Here is an 11469-nt window from a genome sequence, read left to right on the forward strand (position 1 = left end):
AGTGGTATTGGAGGACTTTACTTGTCATAATCTTTGAACAATTATAGTTTTGTTCTCAGAGGTGTAGAGTGTAGATGTTCAAAAAAGAAGCAAGAAAGATCAGCCTTATTGTAGTAGACCCAGTTGCTTGGAAGTCAAACAGTTTTGTCTCCAGCAAATCTCTGAATTGGCTTGTGTCTTTTTGATATACCTTGTCCCTTCTTTGAGAGATTCTGACTTGTATCTGTCAAATGCATTGTCAATCCCATAGAAATTGTATCTACCAAGAAAAAAACAATCCACAAAATTGTCACTCAGGTCACCAAAAGTGCTGCAAATAAGGGTTTCCCAAGTGCTACCACATATGGTTGGTTGTCAGTCACAAAACAAGAAGCACATTCACATGTCTCCTGAGAAGAACACAGGACATTCCTTGTCAAGAAATCGGAAAGGACTGTGACCGTTTCCGCACCAACTTTTAAAAATGTTTAATGAAACTTTTATTTATTTGTGTCCGCATTATTTCCCCTCCGTTTGGGGGTGGAGCCATTTTGCAATCTTTAATTGCCATGTTACTACAAACACTAATACTACAATTTTTCCTTTTTTGCCATTTCTAGGATGATTTCCCCTGAGGGATGGACATATTTAGATGCTTTTCATTTCTCTGCCCCCTCCATTGAACACACCCACTGCCTTCTCAATTCCCCTACCTCTCTCACTAATTATTTTCTGTGCTTTGTAATTTTTTTTTTGTTAAATGCAATTGGTCTAGTAAAAGAACGTTGGAGTGTTGGTCTAAAGGAATGTTGGACTAACTCCCCCCCCCCCCGCATTGCGCTGGGGCACGATTTATGTTTTTCCTGGCCTCTTATGTTTTCTTATGCATTTTGTAGGCAGACTACCCACAAGGGGGTGGCAGGGCAAAGAGAGGTCCTCGCTTGTGTGATGAGTGTGTGATGTGAGCTCCCAAAAAAGCGGCGTGAGCAAAAAAGTGCACTCGCGGCTCCCCACTGCTCTGCTTGTCTGCTTTCTCTGCTTTCCTTAAGGTTAGGGTTACCCGAAAGAGTGGCAGCCCAAAGAGGTTGCTGGTGGTGAAGAGGGGAGGCGGAATAGAAACCACGCTGGCTGGTAGCTAGAGCGCATGCCCAAAAACAAAAAAGTGGGGAAGAGGGGGGAGCATCCTGCACATCACAAATGACGTGACACTCTCCTGGGAACCCATGGTTGTTGTTTTTTAACAGGGCAAAACGTTCTCAGGAGGAAAGGAAGAAGCAGCATGCAGACAAAATTTTTTAATATGCTGCCAAGCCTAGTAGATCGACAATGAGGATACTCTGCGGTAAGTTATTATTGTGGAAACAGCCTGTTTCTTGTTCTGAGGATTGCACTCAGTTCTGCAAAAACATCAGGCACTAGGGGCAATAACTGCTCTTGAGCTGAAGAGGAAATCAGGCCAGAATTTAGTCCTGGACTTCCTATGCTATCTACTTGTTGATGGATAGGAAAAGAGCTCATATGCCAATTACAGGCCTAAAGCTTCAACAAAGGGAGGAGGGATGACCCAGGAACTACAGGCCAGGCCGTTTGACCTCTATCCCAGGGAAGCTACTGGAGCAGATATTAAAGAGATCAATCTGCAAGCATCTGAAAGACAACTCAGTAGTCCATAAGTTAAATATGAGCAGCCAGTCTGATGCAGCGACAAAAACAAATGCGATCTTGGGGTGCACCAACAGAAACTTAACACGCAAATCACAAGATGCCACCATTCCACTGTACACCGCATTAGTCAGACCACACCTGGAGTATTGTGTGCAGTTCTGGAGGCCTCACTTCAATAAGGATGTGGACAGAATCGAGCGGGTACAGAGGACAGCGACAAGGATGATCGGGGCCTGGAGACCAAGCCCTAAATGGAAAAGCTGAGGGAGTTGGGAATATTTAGTCTTTAGAAGAGGAAGTTGAGGGGGAACGTGATTGCTCTCTTTAAGTATTTGAATGGCTGTCACTTAGAGGAGAGCAGGGAGCCCTGTTGGACTCAAAATAATGGGTTTAAATTGCAGGCAGAGAGGTATTGGCTGGATATTAGGAAAAGGTTTTTTTACAGTAAGGGGGGTTTGACAGTGGAATCAGCTACCTAGGGAGGTGGTGAGCTCCCCTCACTGGCAGACTTTAAGCAGAGGCTGGACTATCACTTGTCAGGGATGCTGTAGGCTGTTCCTGCATAGAGCAGGGGTTTGGACTAGATTGCCTATATGGCCCCTTTCAACTCTATGATTCTATGTAAACTTTGCAAGTGTTTATTTGCCTGCCACCTCATCTCCACCCCCAAATCCCACCCTCCTGGAGAAAGTGGCTGCTTTGGAGGGTTGACTCTATGGCATCATACCCCACATAGGTCCCACCTGATCCCAAACCCCACCCTCCTCAGACTCCACCCGAAAATCTCCAGGAATTTCCCAACCCAGGGTTGGCAACCCTATCCCAGAGGAGGTTAATCCTGGCACACTTTCCCCTAGGGGCTCTTTGGATTCCCAACTTCCAGGTAGGGCCTGGAGATTACAACTGATCTCCAGGTGACAGAGTTCACAGCTGTAGATCATGGCCACCACTCCTCTGTCATGCAATGAAAACAGTGCCATTTATGTACCTCCCCACAGGTACATACATGCAACCAAATAAGATTTCAATGGGATTGATTTCCAAATAAGGCTACAGTCTTTATTTAAATGTGTGTCTTGAGATGGGAGGAGGGGGGAGCAGTCAGAGAGGTTTTGCTGCTTTAATTTTGCAACGTCTTTTCATCACCATTAGAGTCCGTGTTTCATTTGGCTCTGGCTTTAAAAATGTGTTTTTGGTTCTGTTTTGCTTGGCAAACAGGCATCCGCGAGCACAACAGAGCTCCACAAATAACATTTTACAGCGCCAGGGACTTGATGCTCCCAATGTCCTTAAAGAATGGAAGCTCCGTTGCAGCGGAGCAATGCTCTCCTCTTTGTATTACAGAAGCCTAGGCAGAAGAGCAGAGAGGTGAAAATGATATTGGCAGATCAGGACAGAAACTCCAGAGAGACCATTTTCATCTCCTGTTAGCTGCTTTATTAGATCTACTTTCACCGCACATAAAAAAATGAATTCTTCATAATTATTACACCAATCAGCACTGTAGTTAGGGTTGCCAGCTCCAGGATGGGAAATGCCTGGAGATACTTTGGGCAGAGCCTGAGGAGGGTGGGGTTTGGGGAGGGACTTCAATGCCATAGAGTTCATTGCCAAAGCAGTGAACTGATCTCTATCAGCTGGAGATCAGTTGTAATAGCAGGAGATCTCCAGCTAGTGCCTGGAAGTTGGCAACCCTAACTGTAGCGTTAGCTTTGATCGAAGCTGCCAGAGATGCCGGCCCAACCCTATGGCACCCTTAATGTTGGCTGGGTAAATAAGAGATAATAGGGGTGTACATTGGGAAAGGAATCAAAATCTGAGCCCAGCATGCACAGTTTCAGGGCTGGCTCCATTTGGGGGGGATTGGGGGGGCTGAGAGTTCCCAGGCCACTCCCCTGCTAACCTCCAGGCCTTCCTCTCACACCTTTCTTCTTTCCCACCCATATGCATACCTTCCACTTGGCTTCCATTCCTCCACATGAGCTGCAGAGGCTAATCTGGTGAACTGAATTTGTTTCCCTACTCCTACACACGAAGCCAGCTGGGTGACCTTGGGCTAGTTACACTCTCTCAGCCCCACCTACCTCACAGGGTGTCGGTTGTGGGGAGGGGAAGGTGATTGTAAGCTGGTTTGATTCTCCCTAAAATGGTAGAGAAAGTCGGCATATAAAAACCAACTCTTCTTCTTCCTGTGTGTCCTTCCCCTGCCAGCTTGCAGCACCAGCACCACACCTGCCAATGCTCACAGCCATCTGCGCTGCCTATGAAGCCCTTTCCCCAGGGGCACTAGCAATGCAAGCATCTGGGAGCACGGGTGGCAGAGTGCTGGCAAGGCAGGGGGCGACAGTAGTGGAAGAATCCCTAATCTACCCTCGGAAGAATCACTAATTGGAATGAAGTTTGCAGCCCCCAACAGGGCAAATGCCAGCTCCTTGGGGCCATTTCAGTTGGGAAAACGGCAGCTGAGGGGATTCCAAGCCTCTTCTCCCAGCTTGCCACAGTCCCAAGTTAGCCCCCCATGTGCCTAGGAAGCATGGGGCTTGCAGACGATATTTGTGACCTGATCCAGGGACTGTACTAGGACTGCCAGGTCTTCCTCTTTGGTGGGAGACTGCCAGCCCAGCAGCCCCAGAAATTACTGTCCTGAGATCACTTCTGGTGCAAACCCAGAAGTGACATCATTATCATCACTGCTAGAGCATGGGTCCCCAGTCTTTTTGAGCCTGCAGGCACATTTCGAAACCTGACACGGCACGGTGGGAGCAGCAACAAAATGGCTGTCACAAAATGGCTGCCGCAGGATTGGCACAGCTTAATTTCAGTAACACAGTGGAGATCCTTGTGTTGTGGTGGCAGCTGCTGCCAAAGCAACATTTTAAAAAGCTGCACAGCCAATCATACCTGGCCCCACCCACTTCCTAAAAACACTTAGCAGGCACAAGAAAAGGTGTTGGCGGGCGTTATGGTGCTCTACAGTTCCACCAACGCTCTAGTCATCCAAAGGTGATGGCATCATATCCGGGTTTGAGCCAGAAATGAAAGTGACAGCAATTTACATTCCCCCACACCCTGTCTCCTGCCTTAGGGTTGCCATCTCTGGGTTGTGAAATTCCTGGAGATTTGGGGTTGCAGCCTGGGAAGGGCAGAGTTTGGGGAGGGGAGGGACCTCAGCGGGGTATAATGTCATGGGGTCCATATTCCAAAGCAGCCATTTTCTCCAGGGGAACTGAGATCTGTCGCCTGGAGATCAGTTGTAATTCCAGGAGATCTCCAGCCGCCACCTGAAGGCTGGCAACCCTACTGCAACTGGTACTCAGGGAAAAACATAATATGTAAAGCTCTGATGGGCTGAATCCAACTACAATGTCTTGCCTATTGCTAGGAGAGAACAGGAGCACAGGATCTTCCAGTTTCTAGAATCCACCAGATGATTTATTTATGGGGATTACCTAGTGATAAATTTCTCCTACTTTGCCACCATGAACATAACTTCCACATTATGAGCAAGACAACTTGTCACAGATATGCATAACAAAGTTCCAGATAGCCATCATACCATGTGCTCATTGGTAGGGTTGACAATTCTGGGTTTGGGAATTCCTGGAGATTTGGTAGTGGAACCTGGGGAGGCATTTCAGCAGGAATGTGATGCCACAGAGTCCACCCTTGAAACTGCCATTTCCTCTAGGGGAACTGGTCCCCATAGTTTGGAGATCGGTTGATCTCCAGCCTCTACCTGGAAGTTGGCAAGCCTATTTAGTCAACTAGAAATTCTTCACTCTCTTCCTTAGTGGGTGTAGTCTATATGTATTCCAGGAAATTTAGGACAAAAGTTTAAGCTAGAGCTGGGCAAACTATGTACTGGGGTCAAATCCATCCTATGGAAGTTTCTCATATAGCTCTTCAGTTTCTTCCCATTTTGGGATTCTCTGCCTGCTGAACCACTGGCATCCCTGGTCAGGTGAGTTACAGCTGAGAAGCACAGCAAGTATCCTGTGAGAACTGTGTGTGTGTGTGTGTGTGTGTGTTCCAAAGCCCACTACAATGGTGCACAAGATTTCTGCAGGTTGCCTCCCAGCCCCCAAACTACCATTCTAGTCTTTGGGTTGAGGCTAGGAGTCTTTAATCCGGACTCCCAATACTGCGAAAAGCAACATCCAGTACCATTAAATGTTATTTACATATTTCTATCCTGCGCTCAACTGACAGGCCACTGCGGTGGCTTACAAGCCATCAAAAGAAATCCATATAATAAAATCAAGTAACACATCAAAAATGGATCAAGCACTCTATAAACCCAACCAAAGCCTTTTATGCATGGCTGTTTCCCTCACAGTCACCCCTCTGACAACTTTGAATCTTTGTTTTGATTATGCATGCCGTTTCTGACCGTTTTGTCTGCGTTTTCAAATACGTCATAAAGCAGGTGGCTGACAAGTGCAGATCAGATCAAGTTTATTGTATAAGGCCATAGGCCGTCACAACCTAAAACAATATAACAGCAAGTTAAAATATACAAAACCAGAATCAAAATAAGCCCATTCAGCTCTATCCAGCTTTACCACCTTGCGTGATTTGCTTCGCCCTGATTTTCCTGGCTGCCAGGCCAAACGGTGCCATTTTTTGGGAAATATAAGTGTCCATATCTGATAACAAATATATCAGACGATGCTGAAATAATGTTTGCCAAAAACTTGTTCCGGGGCTCAGTACATACAGGACAGGCCAGAACATAATAAGGGGAGATCTTCTACATATACCAATGCGTTAAGCCAGAGCAGCTGGAAAGGGCTATCTGTGTGGAAGCAACACATCTAGCTACTCTTGACCATGCTGTGAACTGTCTGCTCTGTCTGGACCTCGGCTCGAACCCTTGGACTTGGCTTTTGGAGTACCCTTGGACTTTCCCCTGTGAGGTTTGAAACTGTTCAGTGTTTGTGTGCTGGAGGACTATGACAATTACCCATTTGTGATGGTCCATGTGAGAACCTACGATACAGCCGTGAACACCACTGAAAACATTAAAGCTGACTATGAAGCTCTCGGGAGGAAGCTGAAGGCATAGCATTCTTTTCAATCCTTCCTGTCAGAGAAAGGGGAATGCAACAGGAACAAAAGATAATGGAGGTGAACCACTGTTTGCGTTGGTGGTGCCGGCAGGAGGGATTTGGATTCTGGGATCACTGGGTAGGTTTTCTGGATGATGGCCTACTAGCACGCGATGGAATTCACCTTTCAAGGTCAGGGAAGAATGTTTTTGGAAGAAACCTGGAGAGATTCATCAGGAGGGCTTTAAACTAATACCGCAAGGGGAAGGAGACGACCAAAGTAGGGATTTAAATGAAGGTGATCAAACAGCAGAGGCCACCTGGGAGGGATGGGTCTAAAGGAGCCAAAGGTGTGGGGCTTCAGTTGTTTATGTACCAATGCCCAAAGCTTGGGCAATAAAAAAGAAGAGCTTGAACTTCTAATGCAGTCAGAGGGATATGATTTAGTAGGCATTACAGAGACTTGGTGGAACAATTCCCATGACTGGAACATAGTAGAGGATGGATATAAGTTGTTCAAGAAAAACCAAAAAGGTCGAAGAGGCGGTGGACTGGTACTGTATGCGAGGAGAGAGATTGCTTGTCGAGTGACCACTTTACTGGATCGCGGGAATGTGGTTGATGTTGTTTACCTGAAGTAAGGGTTTTGACAGAGTTCCCATGATGTTCTGATGGGTAAACTAGAGGACTGAGGACTGGGCCTTAGGATAGTTAGGTGGATAGGGAACTGGTTGCAGAACCACACTCAAAGAGTAGTTGTCAATGGCATTTCATCTGAATGGAGAGAGGCGTCCAGTGGGGTGCCACAGGGTTTGGTTCTGGGCCCGGTACTTTTCAATATTTTTATAAATGATCTGGATGAGGGTGTGGAGGGACTACTCATTAAATTTGCAGATAACACCGAATTGGGAGGAGCAGCAAACACACCAGAAGGCAGAGATGGAATTCAACAAGATTTGAACACACTGGAGAAGTGGGCAGATCAAGATGCAATTCAACAAGGATAAGTATCAAGTTCTACATCTGGGTAACAGAAATGAGGGACATGCATACTGAATGGGGGGTACACTTCTGGGCAGCAGTGTGTGCGAACAGGATCTTGGGGTACGGGTGGACCATAAGTTAAATATGAGCAGCCAGTGGGACGCAGTGACAAAAAAAGCTAATGCGATCTTGGGGTGCATCAGCAGAGGCATAACATCCAGATTGCAAGATGTCATTGTTCTGCTGTACACTGCATTGGTTAGGCCACACCTGGAGTATTGTGTGCAGTTCTGGAGGCCTCGCTTCAAAAAGGAAGTGGACAGAATAGAGCTGGTGCAGAGGAGAGTGACGAGGATAATCAGGGGGCTGGAGACCGAGCCCTAGGAGGAAAGGCGGAGGGAGTTGGGAATGTTTAATCTGGAGGAGGCTGAGGGGGGACATGATTGCTCTCGTTAAGTATTTGAAGGGCTGTCACTTAGAGGAGGGCAAGGAGCGGTTCCTGTTGGCAACAGAGGATGGGACTCGCAGTAATGGGTTTAAATTGCAGGCGGAAAGGTACCTGCTGGATATTAGGGGGGAAAGTTTTTACAGTAAGAGTTGTTTGACAGTGGAATCAGCTACCTAGGGAGGTGGTGAGCTCCCCCTCACTGGCAGTCTTTACGCAGAGGCTGGACAACCACTTGTCAGAGACGCTCTAGGCTGATCCTGCATTAAGCAGGGGCTTGGACTAGATGGCCTGTATGGTCCCTTCCAACTCTATGATTCTACAATTCTGTGCAGATTTGCATACAGAATATCTGTTCTCAAATTTCCCTTTTCTGTAGGCAGAACTTGGGTTCCCTTGATGCAGATTTATTTTTAATTTTCTATTTCTTTATATAGTCCTATAGCAAGACAGAAAATGACTGTAGCTTTCCCTCTTCTTAACCCTGGGAAGATGAGATAAAAAAGACAAGCCAGCCTGAGTGGTGTGGCATTAAGTGCTCTAAGATACAACAGTAGGGGCCGGGCCTGCTTGAAACCACCAGGAACTGTTTGGAAGCTGAGGTTCTTCCTAAAAACTATTATTTTCCTGGGGAGTTTAATATAAAAACATGTTTGTTAAACTAAACAGAGCCATACTTAAATGCACTTGTGATTCCTAATAGAGGGTCCCTGACAGTCTCAAATGGTGGAGAACCCTGACTATGTTTTTATTAAGTATGCGTGGGTGATACACAAGGCTGGAGACGGAGTTCCAACAACAACCACTTTATTAACAACCTAGAACTGAACTGAACTGTCAATGCACAACGTCCTGCTTTTATGCCAATCCCAACCCCCCGGAGCTACGCCCCCCAAGTCCGTAGTTGGGCGGCTAGAGTTCATAGTCCAATCAGAAATGAAGGCGAAGGAGCGTGGGGGAAAAGAGCAAGCTCATCAGGAGCCTTGTTTTCTACTGCATACATTACACCCCTCCCCCTAAGATAGAACTAACCCACCTAACAAACAAAGTCCTGCAGGTTGCTTGGTCATGACCGGGCCTGTTGAGAACAGCACGGTTCATTGCTGCTGCCATGCATTCGGCTGGAGCTGGTCCTAGGCGCATGTTCCAGTCCCTGTAGACTAGCCGACCCAGAGAGTCCTTTATTGTTCGCACCATCTGCTCCGCCTGCCTGTTTGTTGAAGGGTGGGATGGTGCCGATGTTACATGCCAGATCAGGTTCTGGGACATGAACTGCTGGAACTTAGTGGATGTGAACTGTGCCCCATTGTCCGACAGGATCGTGTCTGGCAGGCCGTGAGTCATGAAGACCTGCTGCAGTGCCCACACAACCATCCGAGCCGGCATGGACGTGACGGGGATCACTTCCAGCCACTTGGAATATGAGTCGACGATAATCAGGAAGGTCTCAAGGCGTGTGTGGTCTCCCATGGCTGCACCAGAGCGTGCAGCATTTCAGGCCTGGTGTCATGGCCCTGCCAAACCCCAACACGTCTGAGGAGGAGCCGGAGCAATTAGCAGTCTCTCCAGAGACTGCAGTGGCCGAACCTCCTGAAACATCAGGTGAAATGAAAGAGCCGATGGAAACAACAAAGCAGGCAAAGGACTTCAGCGATGCTCCACCTTGTTGTGGTCAGCGATGCTCCACCTTGCTCTGTCTGAACAGACAGAGCTACCGGATGAGTTGGCGGCAGAGGCAGACGCTGGGCCCTCTACCTCCTTGGAAGTTAGCAAATGGTCTCTATCAAAGGTGAAGCCCCCGCTCCTAGTATGAGTAATGAGGAAGAGAGACAGCTGCAGCTGGTAGAATCACCCCCGCCTGTAGCTAGGCTGAGGGAAAGACTACACAAAGATTTAGACACCCGCCGCAGGAATGCACGGGAGTATAGACGAACACAAAGCCCTCACTACTGACAGGAGCCAGGCTAGGTAATTAGTGGGGCAAAGGAGTGCACCACCAGAGAACCATATATTCCAGGCTGTTGGAGGTTTCTCTGTGGAAGCAACGATTCAGTTTCCGGACTGCTTTGCATCCACTTTGGCTCCTGACCCTTTCTCCGACCGGCTTGAATTCCTGGAACTCCGACCCTCGGCTTGATTCACAACTCTTCTTCTGGACATGTTTGGACTCCTGTTTTGATCTCCACTGACTCGACCTTGGACCGCACGACTACCCAGCCTCCTAGCCCCACCCGGGACCTGTCAGGTTCTTCACTGAATGCAAGATCCAGTCAGGCTCTTGACATAAGTTCTGGCCACGAGTCAAGTCCTTGGTTCCCATGGTTGGGGAGCTCCTGTGTATACTTGTTTGTGCCGGTTCTCACAGCTGTGGCGTGTTTTGTCTTCATTCATGGGAACTGCTTATCTCACTGTTGCCTAGCAATGTTTATCTATTCTCTGGTCCTAGTGTTTTTAAGCAAGTAACCTGTACGGGTTACTCCATTGCTAACCTTTCCTGCCTGCGTGCAGTCACTACTTTTATTTGCCTTTTAGTTCCTTATTATTACTGCTTCAGATCTACCTGTCTGGATGAGTTTGCTTGAGGGATGCTAGGGGCAGACGCCTGAGACTGACACACCTCAGGATTTCCTCGCCTGTCTTTAACTTCGGACTGACTTCTGAACAACCTTGCTAGTGACCTTGACCACGGACTGCCTACTCAATGACGTTATTGCCTAGACCCTGATAAGTGACACCCCCGGCTTGACTTCTGGACTGGAGTTGACCTGTGCTTTCCTGCTCTCTCTTTTGCTCAGTGCAGCCAGCCGGCTGCAGAAGCCTCAGGTTCCGTTTCCCCCTCAGCGCCCTGCCACGCCCTTCCTCAGCTCTCTTCGCACTGTGCTGCAACCGCAGCCCAGCCTGCCTACCCGGCTAATATACCTAGATTCTTGGCAGGTCTTGCAGCATCACCCATTGACTTTAATGGATAGGAAGGGATAACTCTGCTTAGGATAAACATAAGAAGATAAGAGGAGCCTTGATGGATCAGACTTGTGGACCATCTAGCCCAGCATCCTTCCTGTCACATCCAGTGGCCAACCAGTTCCTCTGGAAGTCCAGCAACAGGGCCCAGAGACCAAGGCCTTCCTCTGATGTTGCCTCCTGGCACTGGTATCCAGAGGTTGACTGCCTCTGAATGTGAAAGTTCCCTTTAGTCACCATGGCTAGTAGCCACTGATAGACCTCTCCTCCATGAATCTGTCTAATCCCCTTTTAAAGCCAATCTATGCATGTTACCATCATCTGGCAGAGAATTCTACACTTATAGTCACTAATTGAGTATAGAAGTGTTTCCTTTTGTCCACTTTG

This window comes from Euleptes europaea, chromosome 13, assembly GCF_029931775.1.
Source record: "Euleptes europaea isolate rEulEur1 chromosome 13, rEulEur1.hap1, whole genome shotgun sequence".
NCBI lineage: Eukaryota > Metazoa > Chordata > Lepidosauria > Squamata > Sphaerodactylidae > Euleptes > Euleptes europaea.